This window comes from Balaenoptera physalus (genome assembly GCF_965194825.1).
Source record: "Balaenoptera physalus genome assembly, chromosome: 14".
Classification (NCBI taxonomy): Eukaryota; Metazoa; Chordata; class Mammalia; order Artiodactyla; family Balaenopteridae; genus Balaenoptera; species Balaenoptera physalus.
The window spans coordinates 77,936,763-77,947,286 of record NC_138893.1 but is presented as its reverse complement, the minus strand read 5'-3'; the positions used below and the strand labels follow the sequence as shown (position 1 = coordinate 77,947,286).

The following is a 10,524-nucleotide window of genomic DNA, read 5'->3' as shown; positions in this document are numbered from 1 at the left end:
CTGAGAGTCAAAGGACAGTGTGCAGACAATCAGATTTCCTCAAAGGCACACATTTGCACAAAGAGGTACATACAAAGACATATGTATACAAATAAAGCATTTAAAATCGTCTAAACAGCTGCCTGTAGAAGAACAGGTACAACAGTACACTATACAGAAGTTAAAATAGACGAAGTAGATATTCATGAATCAGCAAGGATAAATCTTGAAAATATAACATGAATGAAAAAAAGCAAGCTGCAGAATGACACCTATAGTATGATACCATTTAACACTGTTAAAATCTCACCCCAAAATACTGATGCTATTTTTGAATAAATAAATTAGCATTTGTGTGAAAACATCAGGGATGTACCTGGGAAGTACAGCTACTGATCTCAAGGTAATGGTTATCCATGGGCAAGAAATGAGAGGAATGGGATGGAGGAGGACAAAAAGAACATCAACTGTAAGATTTTAGTCTTTTTTTAACTGTCAAATATATGATAAAAAGTTATATTTGTTAGATCTGGGTTGGGGTAAAAGATACTGCTTGTATTATTCTGTGTATTCTTGTGCATATTTGGGGTATCGCATAATAATTAAAAATTTTTAAAGTAGCATTTCATTATACTTGTTAATACTAGAAAACCGTATTTCTGTACAAAAAGAAATGTTTCAAAGCCACAGCCTCAAGAGGTGTAGGGCCTTTAAAAACGGAATCTTTGTGACACCTAGTGGTAGTAGTAATAGTTACAATTTAATACACAATTCGAAACAAACTTGATTCAATGTATTAATACCTGATTTCTTGGTTTAATTAAATTTCACAAAAAATTTAAAACTTGTTCTTTTTGTTTCTATTTTTGTTTTCAGTGGTCTGTACTTGAATCTTTTTAATGGGTATGACACTTGAGAATAAGGTTATCATCTCATATTCATTAATTATATGGCTCTGAAAAATGTATCAATTATGTCAGTTCTAGCGTCCCCCAAACAAGGGCGTCCCTGCCATCCCATTCTCTGGGTCAGTGAGAGCAGCAGCAGAAGCTCTGAGCTTCTCTCTTACACCCTGCCACATACCCAGCTGCCAGGCATCCCTTCCTGCCCCTGACCTACACCTCCTGCATGATCCCTCTAAGCCCTCAATGGCCCCACCATTACTCCAGGCCCCAGGCTCTTCCTACGTCCTTCATATCCACACAATCAGCTTCCAAGTTGGCTTACAGAATGTGCCATGTCTACACTTGTTTGCTTTACATTCCCCACTAAACTGTGAGTGACTTGAGAGTAGGAACCACGTCTAGCACAGATGTTCCCCACGAGAACCTAGAACAGTTCTTAGCACATAGTAGGTACACAATACATGTTACTGATGGATTTCCACTACCACAACCCAGGTCTCGACCTTCATTACCTGAAGCCTAAACTAAGACAACAGCATCCTAAGCCAAAACCATCCTAAACACCACCAATTAAGCATCTTAAAACATCTCTTTGCCAAATAACACCACTTTCTCATGCCCTGTTCCTAATAAAGTTTTTCAATGTACACTTCTCATTTCCGTTCTCACTCTCAGCCTAGACTTCTTAGCTTGGACTTTAATATGCTTCATAATCTGATCCAGATCAACTTTTCTGAACTTCCCTCCTACTTCATCCCTGCACGGATCTGCTATTCCTCAGGCAGCCTGCAGGCATTCCTGCCTTCATTTCTCTGCTCACATTTCTCCCCCTACCCACCCACAATCAATTCTGAACCTTTCTTCTTTGTTTTTTATGTGTTTTGTATGTTTTGATCTCTCACTTCCATGAAGCTCTAAGCGATTTCTGTCCACGTAAAAAGTTCATACCGCTAACTACCAACTGGTCCTTTGCTGCTTCCATCATGATTTACCTTCTTGCCCGTGCCCTTGCTCACCGTGCGGGGGAGAGCTTTGCAGTGGCACTGAGCACCTCTCACACCAGTCTGTGCACTCAGAGACCAGCTAAGTCCTCAGAGGGGAGCCAACCTAGAGAGACTTGCTGAAACGAGGTAAGTCAGGTAAAGTGGGGGGGGAGGCCATTGATTGCAATTAGGATAAGCCCTTATCATCTTTAATCTGGAGGTACCCGGCACATGATTCTGAACAATGTGTTAAACAAGCTGGTCTTTTATAATCTGATAAGGGACTGACGACAGTGACACTAAGGTGATGAGCTAAAAAACCTATCACCGGTGGCTTCGGAACATGAGAGAAAAGAGGAGTGAGTATCAGGCTCCTTGTATTGGACAAGAAGCATGATAACCACAAGAGGGTCGAGGAAGACTCCCACCTGATAAACTGGGCACCTGGACAGTAATGAAGCCGCCTGTGATACTACAGAGGTGAAGAGGGGAGAGAGTGTCTAGGAAAATAAAGTCAACTATGTTTCAGACACAGCTGTTTTTGTAACATTCTTAGCACACACAAATACATTCAGCAGTTTAAATATGTCACACAGAACTGGGCAATGAGGCCAGCTCCAGCACATTAGCTGGACAGCTCGGAACAGTGACTTTCTGAAACTTCCTTTCTCTAATACATTCAAATACAGGCTCCTATCAACAATCCCATGAACCCTCAGTAGAGCCTTCAGCATTAAGAAGGGCTCAGTGCTAGCCCCCTTCTCTCTCCTTCACCAACTTCACACCTGAGCCCTTAACACCCACTCACAAGCCCACTTCTATCTTGCCCCAATCCTGATAGTGTGTGTTTAGGCTGGACAATGGGCATTGGTCCTGTTCCTGATTTATAGTCAAGCTCCTTGGTAAACACTGACTCCTTGGCTGGGCCAAATCTTTGCAAAATCCTCTACCATGAGCTGTGCTGTTTGCTCTCTCCTCTCCTACCTTGGCCCCCTGCCCCCATCTCCCTCCCACTATTGCTCTGTTCCTGGCCGGGAATTTGCTTTGAACAAGGCCACTCACCTCTTGCCCTAGAGCCGCAGTGCGGTCATCCAGCTGACAGTGGGCCTGGGAGCCGCACACTCCACTGCTGCTCTCGCTGGACTCCAGACCCCACGGTCTTGTGACAGTCTACCAACCCTCAGCTCTAAGGCATCGCCATTAGCCACTGACTGCTCTACCTCTGAGTTTGTTACGGGCTATTGGAGAACATGATTTAAGAGCTCTGATGAGGTCTCTACTTACCTAGCCCAGTACCCAGCGTGTAATAACATGGTAGTAGTAACAACTTCACTACTTGAGTGCCTACTAAATGACAGGCACTGCTACAAAAGCTTTACATGAATTAAGTCATTTAATTCATTTCAGCTTAGGGCCCACAGAGCTGTCCAACAATTATTGTATTCATCCATTCCCATTCAAGTACCTGACCAACCTCTGCCCTTCTCTCCTTCTTTACCAAGAGGATCAGAGGTATATGTTGCAAATTCTGCAATGCACCACTGTCCCAAATTTCATCCCCTTCCCTCAAAATATCTCTATATATTTCCCACCCCTGGATGACAGAAAAGAGTAATTCCCAAAGTGCTTTCCTCCCTCTGTGACTTTGTTCCACACCCAGTTCTTCTGGAACCCTGCTCTAACCCTCCTGAACCACAGTTTTAGCCTCTCTCTCTCAACTCCCCAACATTCCTATTGCCAAAAACACAAACAAAACCTAATCTCTCCCCAAAAAAGAATTCCTTCTCAACCTTGTAAAATTCTCAAGCTACTTCCTCTTCATCACCAAATTTCTCCAAAGAATAGCTTTACAATCTTTCCCTTCTTTACCAAAATTCACGCCTTAACCACATGATCTGAATTTCACCTCCACATCCTTAATGAAAACTGTAAAAAGTCCTCAAAAGCCATCACGGGTCTTCCTACACATCACTCCCGTGTCGCAAGTCCAGACCTTTGAGGCTGATGCCCAGGCCTCCATGATCTGTCTCCTAACAGTCCCTCTAGCCCTCTCTTTGGCTAGTTTCCTTCACATCCCCATGGGTTTCACGTGTTCAAAACTTACCTCTCCTTTAAGGTTTTTTTTCAAGGTTCTCCCTTTCATAAAGCTTGCTCAAATCATAGTCTCCTCTAAATTCTTAGCTCCTATTTGTGACAATTAATAGTTCTTCATACATACTGCCTCAAATTATATGTGCACACAAGTTACGCTTTTCAACCACAAAAAAGCTCTGTAAGGGCAAAAGTCATGCCTTATTCTTATTTCCCACAGTAACTAGCAGGGGCAGGACTAGGACAAGGCAAACAGAGTGCCTACGGGGCAAAATTTAAGAGGCAGTCACTCAGGTTCCTGTAATTACAGAGTCAGCACTTAAACTTTTACCGCATTTGCCTCATCCTGGCCCAGCCCTGTAACTAGTGACGTCTCTTTGACGCAGATTGAGAATAAATGAATCTAAACCAATGAATCAATAAGATGATAGTGTAAGTACTCTGGGTGATGACTACTCATCTTTGTTGGGAATGAGATTGGAGATGATAGGCATATAGTGCAATCACAATCAGTGAGACAGGAAAAGTCTGCTGAGGAGTCTCCAGGAATATAAATACTACCACCCAGGAAGACTCTCCCCACTTCTTACACAAGATGCTGTTGTGTCTGAATATAACACCTGGATTTATTTACTGCAGCCATGCAAGGAGCAACCCGAGGATGAAACCAATAGAAGAGAAAGACGGAGCCAAGGGGGGGGAGCTAGAGCCCTGATCTGTCATGTTTATGACCTGCCCATTCTCTGCACTTCTCGTAGGAGACATTAAGTTATTCAATCTATAAAGCCATTTGAGTCTGGGTTTTTTAGTTTTTTCGGCCAAAATACGACTAATACAGTATAATTTCCCAGAAAAGAATGGTGCGGCAGACGAGGAGGCCAGGCTATTTCTGCACCCTCCTCTCTTGCTTCTCCCAAGAGAAGGATGAGTTAGTCTGGGGTAAAGGTCCCAGGCTCAACCGGGCCTTTGAGCTCTTGCCCCTGAATGTCTCAGCAAGCAGAACCGACCAAGGACCCTCCATGCTTCCATCTCCCCTCTGAGAAGCAGAGCAGACCGGGCTCTCCACCTGACACAGAGAGAACTGCAGCTCCCCGAATGCTTTTCCTGAGACTAGCCAGTAGGAATAAAATACTCAGTTTGGGCCCAGTGTCCAAAGTGCACTCTCTGTGGAAGTTTTAACATTTGTAAAGTTGATTCTTTGACTCGCATTTGGCCCTTTATGCCTGGTTCCAAACAGGATAAGAGATATAAGTCATTAGGTACCTCCAGGACCACCGAAGTTCTTCTCAGAAAATAATCGCATTAAACTTCATGAAATTAGGAAAGTTGAGTATAGCAAAGGAATAGTTTTCCATGAGAAAAAGTCTATAGGGTTTGATCTTTGGCTTTAAGCCAGGATGGTCTAAAAGGGATAGGACTTACACATGAAACAATTAAAACCAGGACAAAATACATGAAACAATACTTGTCAAGACAGTGAACGTACGGCAACAAGGGACAATAACCCCTGGGAAATGAGAAACAATTAAAGTGTTCCCTACAATTGCCCCAGTGTACTTCCTTGAGAGTGCTGCCCAGCTACAGTGCAGGGAGGTGGAATGTATACGAAGACTGCTGGTCTCCCCGACTTAAGGAGAAGGAGCTGAGAGCACAGAGGTACCTACAGAGGGTCCTCCTCGAGTCTTCAGCTGAGTGATAGATGCATGTATATGAGGAAATGACACAAAGCTAAGGAAAGAACCCCCTGAAGTGATTAGAGGGCATTACCATGGCTCAAAGAGAGCCAGGAAAAATTTCTCTTCCTGTCAATCACACATCAATAAAGTGGTTTTACTATATGAGAAAAGAATCTGAAAAAGAATGAATATATGTATATGTAAAACTGAATCATTTTGCTGTATACCTGAAACTAACAACATTATAAATCAACTCTACTCCTATAAAATTAAATAAATAAAATAAATAATTTTTAAAAAATAATAGATTTTCATTGGAAAAATAAAGTGGTTTTAAAAATACAATAAGGGCTTCCCTGGTGGCGCAGTGGTTGAGAATCTGCCTGCCAATGCAGGGGACACGGGTTCAAGCCCTGGTCTGGGAAGATCCCACATGCCGCGGAGCAACTAGGCCCGTGAGCCACAATTACTGAGCCTGTGCATCTGGAGCCTGTGCTCCACAACAAGAGAGCCCGCGATAATGAGAGGCCCCCACTTGCCGCAACTAGAGAAAGCCCTCGCACAGAAACGAAGACCCACCACAGCCATAAATAAATAAATAAGTAAATAAAAATTAAAAAAAATAATACAATAAAATAGGGCTTCCCTGGTGGCGCAGTGGTTAAGAATCTGCCTGCCAATGCAGGGGACATGGGTTCAAGCCCTGGTCCGGGAAGATCCCGCATGCCACGGAGCAACTAACCCCATGGGCCACAACTACTGAGCCTGCACTCTAGAGCCCGTGAGCCACAACTACTGAAGCTCACGTGTCACAACTACTGAAGCCCGCGTGCCTAGAGCCAGTGCTCTGCAATAAGAGAAGCTACCACACGAGAAGCCCGCGCACCGCAAGGAAGAGTGGCCCCTGCTCACCGCAACTAGAGAAAGCCTGCGTGCAGCAACAAAGACCCAACTCAGCCAAAAATAAATAAATAAATTTACTAAAAAAATAAAAATACAATAAAATAATTTATCTTCCCACAGCCAAAGTGGAAATTCTCATAATTCACTCAGCATTGGGTAGCATACACCCAGAGACGGCTGCCTTAATTGTAGGGCAAAATTAGCCCTAGACTGAATGCTCCCTTAGTCCCACCTAACAAAGCTTCTTAAAACTAAGATCAGAAAAGAAATCAAACTATTTCCAAGTAACTTAATTGGACCTAGGAACAAAACTCGAAAATATTTATTTTAGGAATAAAAATACCCAACATCTAAGAAGATAAAATTCGTATCTAATTAAAAATTACCAGGCATAAAAAGAAGTAGAGAAAAACAAATGACCTATAATGAGAAAGAAACTCTGCCTCAGAAATAATACAATGACAGAATTAGTAACCAAAGACATTAAAGCAGTCATTCTAATTGTCTTCTATGTTTTAGAAGCTAGAGGAAAGAATGAACATATTAAGTAGAGGATGGATGACATTTTTAAAAATAATAAATATAAATGCTAAATATACCAGACAAGATTAACAGCAGATTTGACATTGCAGGAAAAAAAAAAGATAAGTTTACTTGAAGATACAGCAACAGAAACTTTCAAAAATGAAACACAGAGAGAAAAAAAATTAAAAGGAATTAAAGCATCAGTGAGAGCTCAGTTCACCCAATGGAGAGAAGATAGTGAAAAAATACTTGAAGAAATAATGATTAAATTTTTTTTCAAATTTGATAAAAACCTATAAGCCAAGGAACTCAACAAACCTAAGGCATATAAAACATGAAGGAAACTACACCAAGGCACACTATAATCAAATTGTTCAAAACCAGTGATAAAGATATTAAAATCAGAGAAAACAGACATATTACATAGGAACAGTTAAGGATGATATTTCTTATCAAAAACAATGCAAATGAGAAGACAGCAAGGAATCATCTTTAAAATACTGAAAGAGAAAAAACTGTCAACCTACAATTCTATAAGCAGTGGAAAACTCCTTCAAAAACAAAGGTAAAAATCCAGAAAATATATTTATATACAAAATTCAAAGACTTGTGTCTTATATCATTACATGATAGATGATTGCAGATTTCATTTAATGTTAGCAAGAAATGTACCATTTGGCCTTATCTCACTAGGATGCAGAAGAATAAAAATAAATAATTTAAAAATGAAGGTAAAATAATGTCAGCAGAAATGGTAGAATAAGGATCTCCAAAAATCCTCTCCTCCATAAAAGCAATGATAGTAATGGTGCAAACTGTCAATATCGACTTTTTCAGAACTCTTAAAATTAACCAAAGGCTTGCAACAATACAGGGAATATTTATTCAAGAAAAACAGCTGAATCTCAAGAACAGCATGAGCTTTGTGGCTATTTACTTTTCTCTAGTCCCATTCCCCTACTCCCATGTCTATGGTAGCCTTGAAAACCAACAGGGCTTTCATGTTGAAACCATGATGAAAATCAGTGACCTGCTAGCCAATAAAAAAGTCAGAATCAGGATGGAACTCTTCTAAAGCCCAATTCCCAGAAAACAGTCATTATCTGACTTGTCTGGAAGTTCCATGGAAAATCCCACTTGAAAAACTATATTTGACATAACTCAGAGTTCACCCATTGCAACCAGCCTTTTTCCCAGAGGTGTTGTCAACAAAAATCAGCATCAACTTTTTAACATCATGTCTGCCTGATACAGTGATAACAGCTGGGACAAAGAACAAAATGACCAAAAACTTAAGTGGAAAAGCTTGAGAATGAGATTCCATAAGGGGATTTCAAAATCTCTGGCATATTGCTAGGAACTGAGAAGGCCACACATATTTGCAGGGTTGTACACATGCCTAAGGCTATGTGCACAGTTGAGAAAGACCCAAGAAGACCCTAGGCTCTCATCTCTGGCTGAACTGGAGGCCTCAACACAATCAGAAAGTGAAGGTTAAAGCAGAGTTGTAAACTGTTGCGTTGGCCAAAAAGTTCATTTGGGTTTTTCTGTAACATCTTATGGAAAACCCAAATGAACTTTTTGGTCAACCCAATACATGCCTAAGCATTGAATGTATGCCACCAACAAAGTCTGGAAGATCTATTGGTTCCAGACATCTAAGGAAATCTCTGTCAAATCACTGGCTGACCACTAAGCAATCCAAGCAGACTTCAATGACCACATATGATAAAACATGCAGACATTACAAAGTTCAGAAAAGTTACTAAACAAACAAATAGCAACAAGAAGAACAAATAGCAATAATAAGAAATCCTGGGAAGGGGGATAGAATCTGTTCTCCAGGATTGCCAATATATATATTTTAAAATATCCAGTTTTCAAAAACTTACAAGGCATGCAAAGATACAAGAAAGTATGGCCCATATTCAGGAAAAGAAAGGACTATTAGAAATTGTCCCTGAGGTAATGTAAATTGATACAACCACTATGGAAAACAGTATGGAGGTTCCTTAAAAAACTGAAATAGAACTACCATATGACCCAGCAATCCCACTACTGGGCATATACCCAGAGAAAACAATAATTCAAAGAAAACACATGCATCCCAATGTTCATAGCAATGCTATTTACAATAGCCAGGACATGGAAGCAACCTAAATGTCCATCGACAGAGGAGTGGATAAAGAAGATGTGGTATATATATAGAATGGAATATTACTCAGCCATAAAAAGGAATGAAATTGGGTCATTTGTAGAGACATGGATGGACCTAGAGAGTGCCATACAGAGTGAAGTAAGTCAGAAAGAGAAAAGCAAATATCGTATAATAACGCATATATGTGGAATCTAGAAAAATGGTATAGGTGATCTTAGTTGCAAAGCAGAAATAGAGACACCAATGTGAGAACAAATGTATGGATACCAAGAGGGAAAGGGGTGGGGTAGGAGGAATTGGGAGACTGGGGTTGACACATATACATTATTGATACTATGTATAAAATGGACAACGGATGGGAACATGCTGTAGAGCACAAGGAACTCACCTAGTGCCCTGTGGTCACCTAAACGGGAGGGAAGCCCAAAAGGGAGGGGATCTCTGTATGTGTATGGCTGATTCGTCATGTTGTGCAGCGGAGGCTAACACGACATTGTGAAGCAACCATACTCCAATAGAAATTAATTAAAAAAAAAAAAGGAAGAAATTGTTCCTGAGGAAGGCCAAGCATGGGGCTTATTAGACAAAAACCTTAAATCAACTATTTTAAATATGTTCAAAGAGTTAAAATAAACCATTCATAAAACTAAAGAAAACAAATAGAAATTCTGGAGTTGAAAAATACAATGACTAGAATGAAAAATTCATGAGAGGAACTCAACAGCAGATTTGAGCTGGCAGAAGAATAAATCAATGATTATGAAGATAGGTCAATTGACATTATTCACTCTGAGACACAGAAAGAAAAAATATAGATAAAATAACAAAGCCTAAGAGGCAAATAGGACACCATCAAGTATACCAACATGTGCATAATCGAATTGCAGAAGGAAAGAGAGACAGAAGCTAAAAAAGTATTTGAGGAAATAATGGCTCCAAACTTCCCAAATTTTATGGAAAACATTAATCTACATATCCAAGAAGTTCAGTGAACTCCAGGTAAGATAAATTCAAAAAGATGCACACTGAGAGAAATCATAGTCAATCTATCCAAAGACCAAGAGTGAATCCTGGGAGCAGCAATAGAGAAGCAACTCTTCACATACAAGGGATCCTCAATGAGATTAACAGCTAATTCCTCATCAGAAACCTTGGAGGCTAGAAGGCAGTGGGGATGACATATTCAAAATGCTGAAAGAAAATGCTGATAATCAATATTTCTATGTCCAGCAAAACCATCCTTCAGAAATGAATGAGAGGGAAGGGTAAGCTGGGACGAAGTGAGAGAGTGGCATGGACATATA

General features: G+C 40.5%; 1 protein-coding gene across 1 annotated transcript in view; it reads right to left on the bottom strand.

The window, feature by feature from the left end:
- The window catches only part of DYDC1 (DPY30 domain containing 1), a 64,591-nt gene that overhangs the window by 19,151 nt on the left and 34,916 nt on the right, over window positions 1–10,524 (bottom strand). The gene's annotated exons all lie outside the window — the stretch shown is intronic.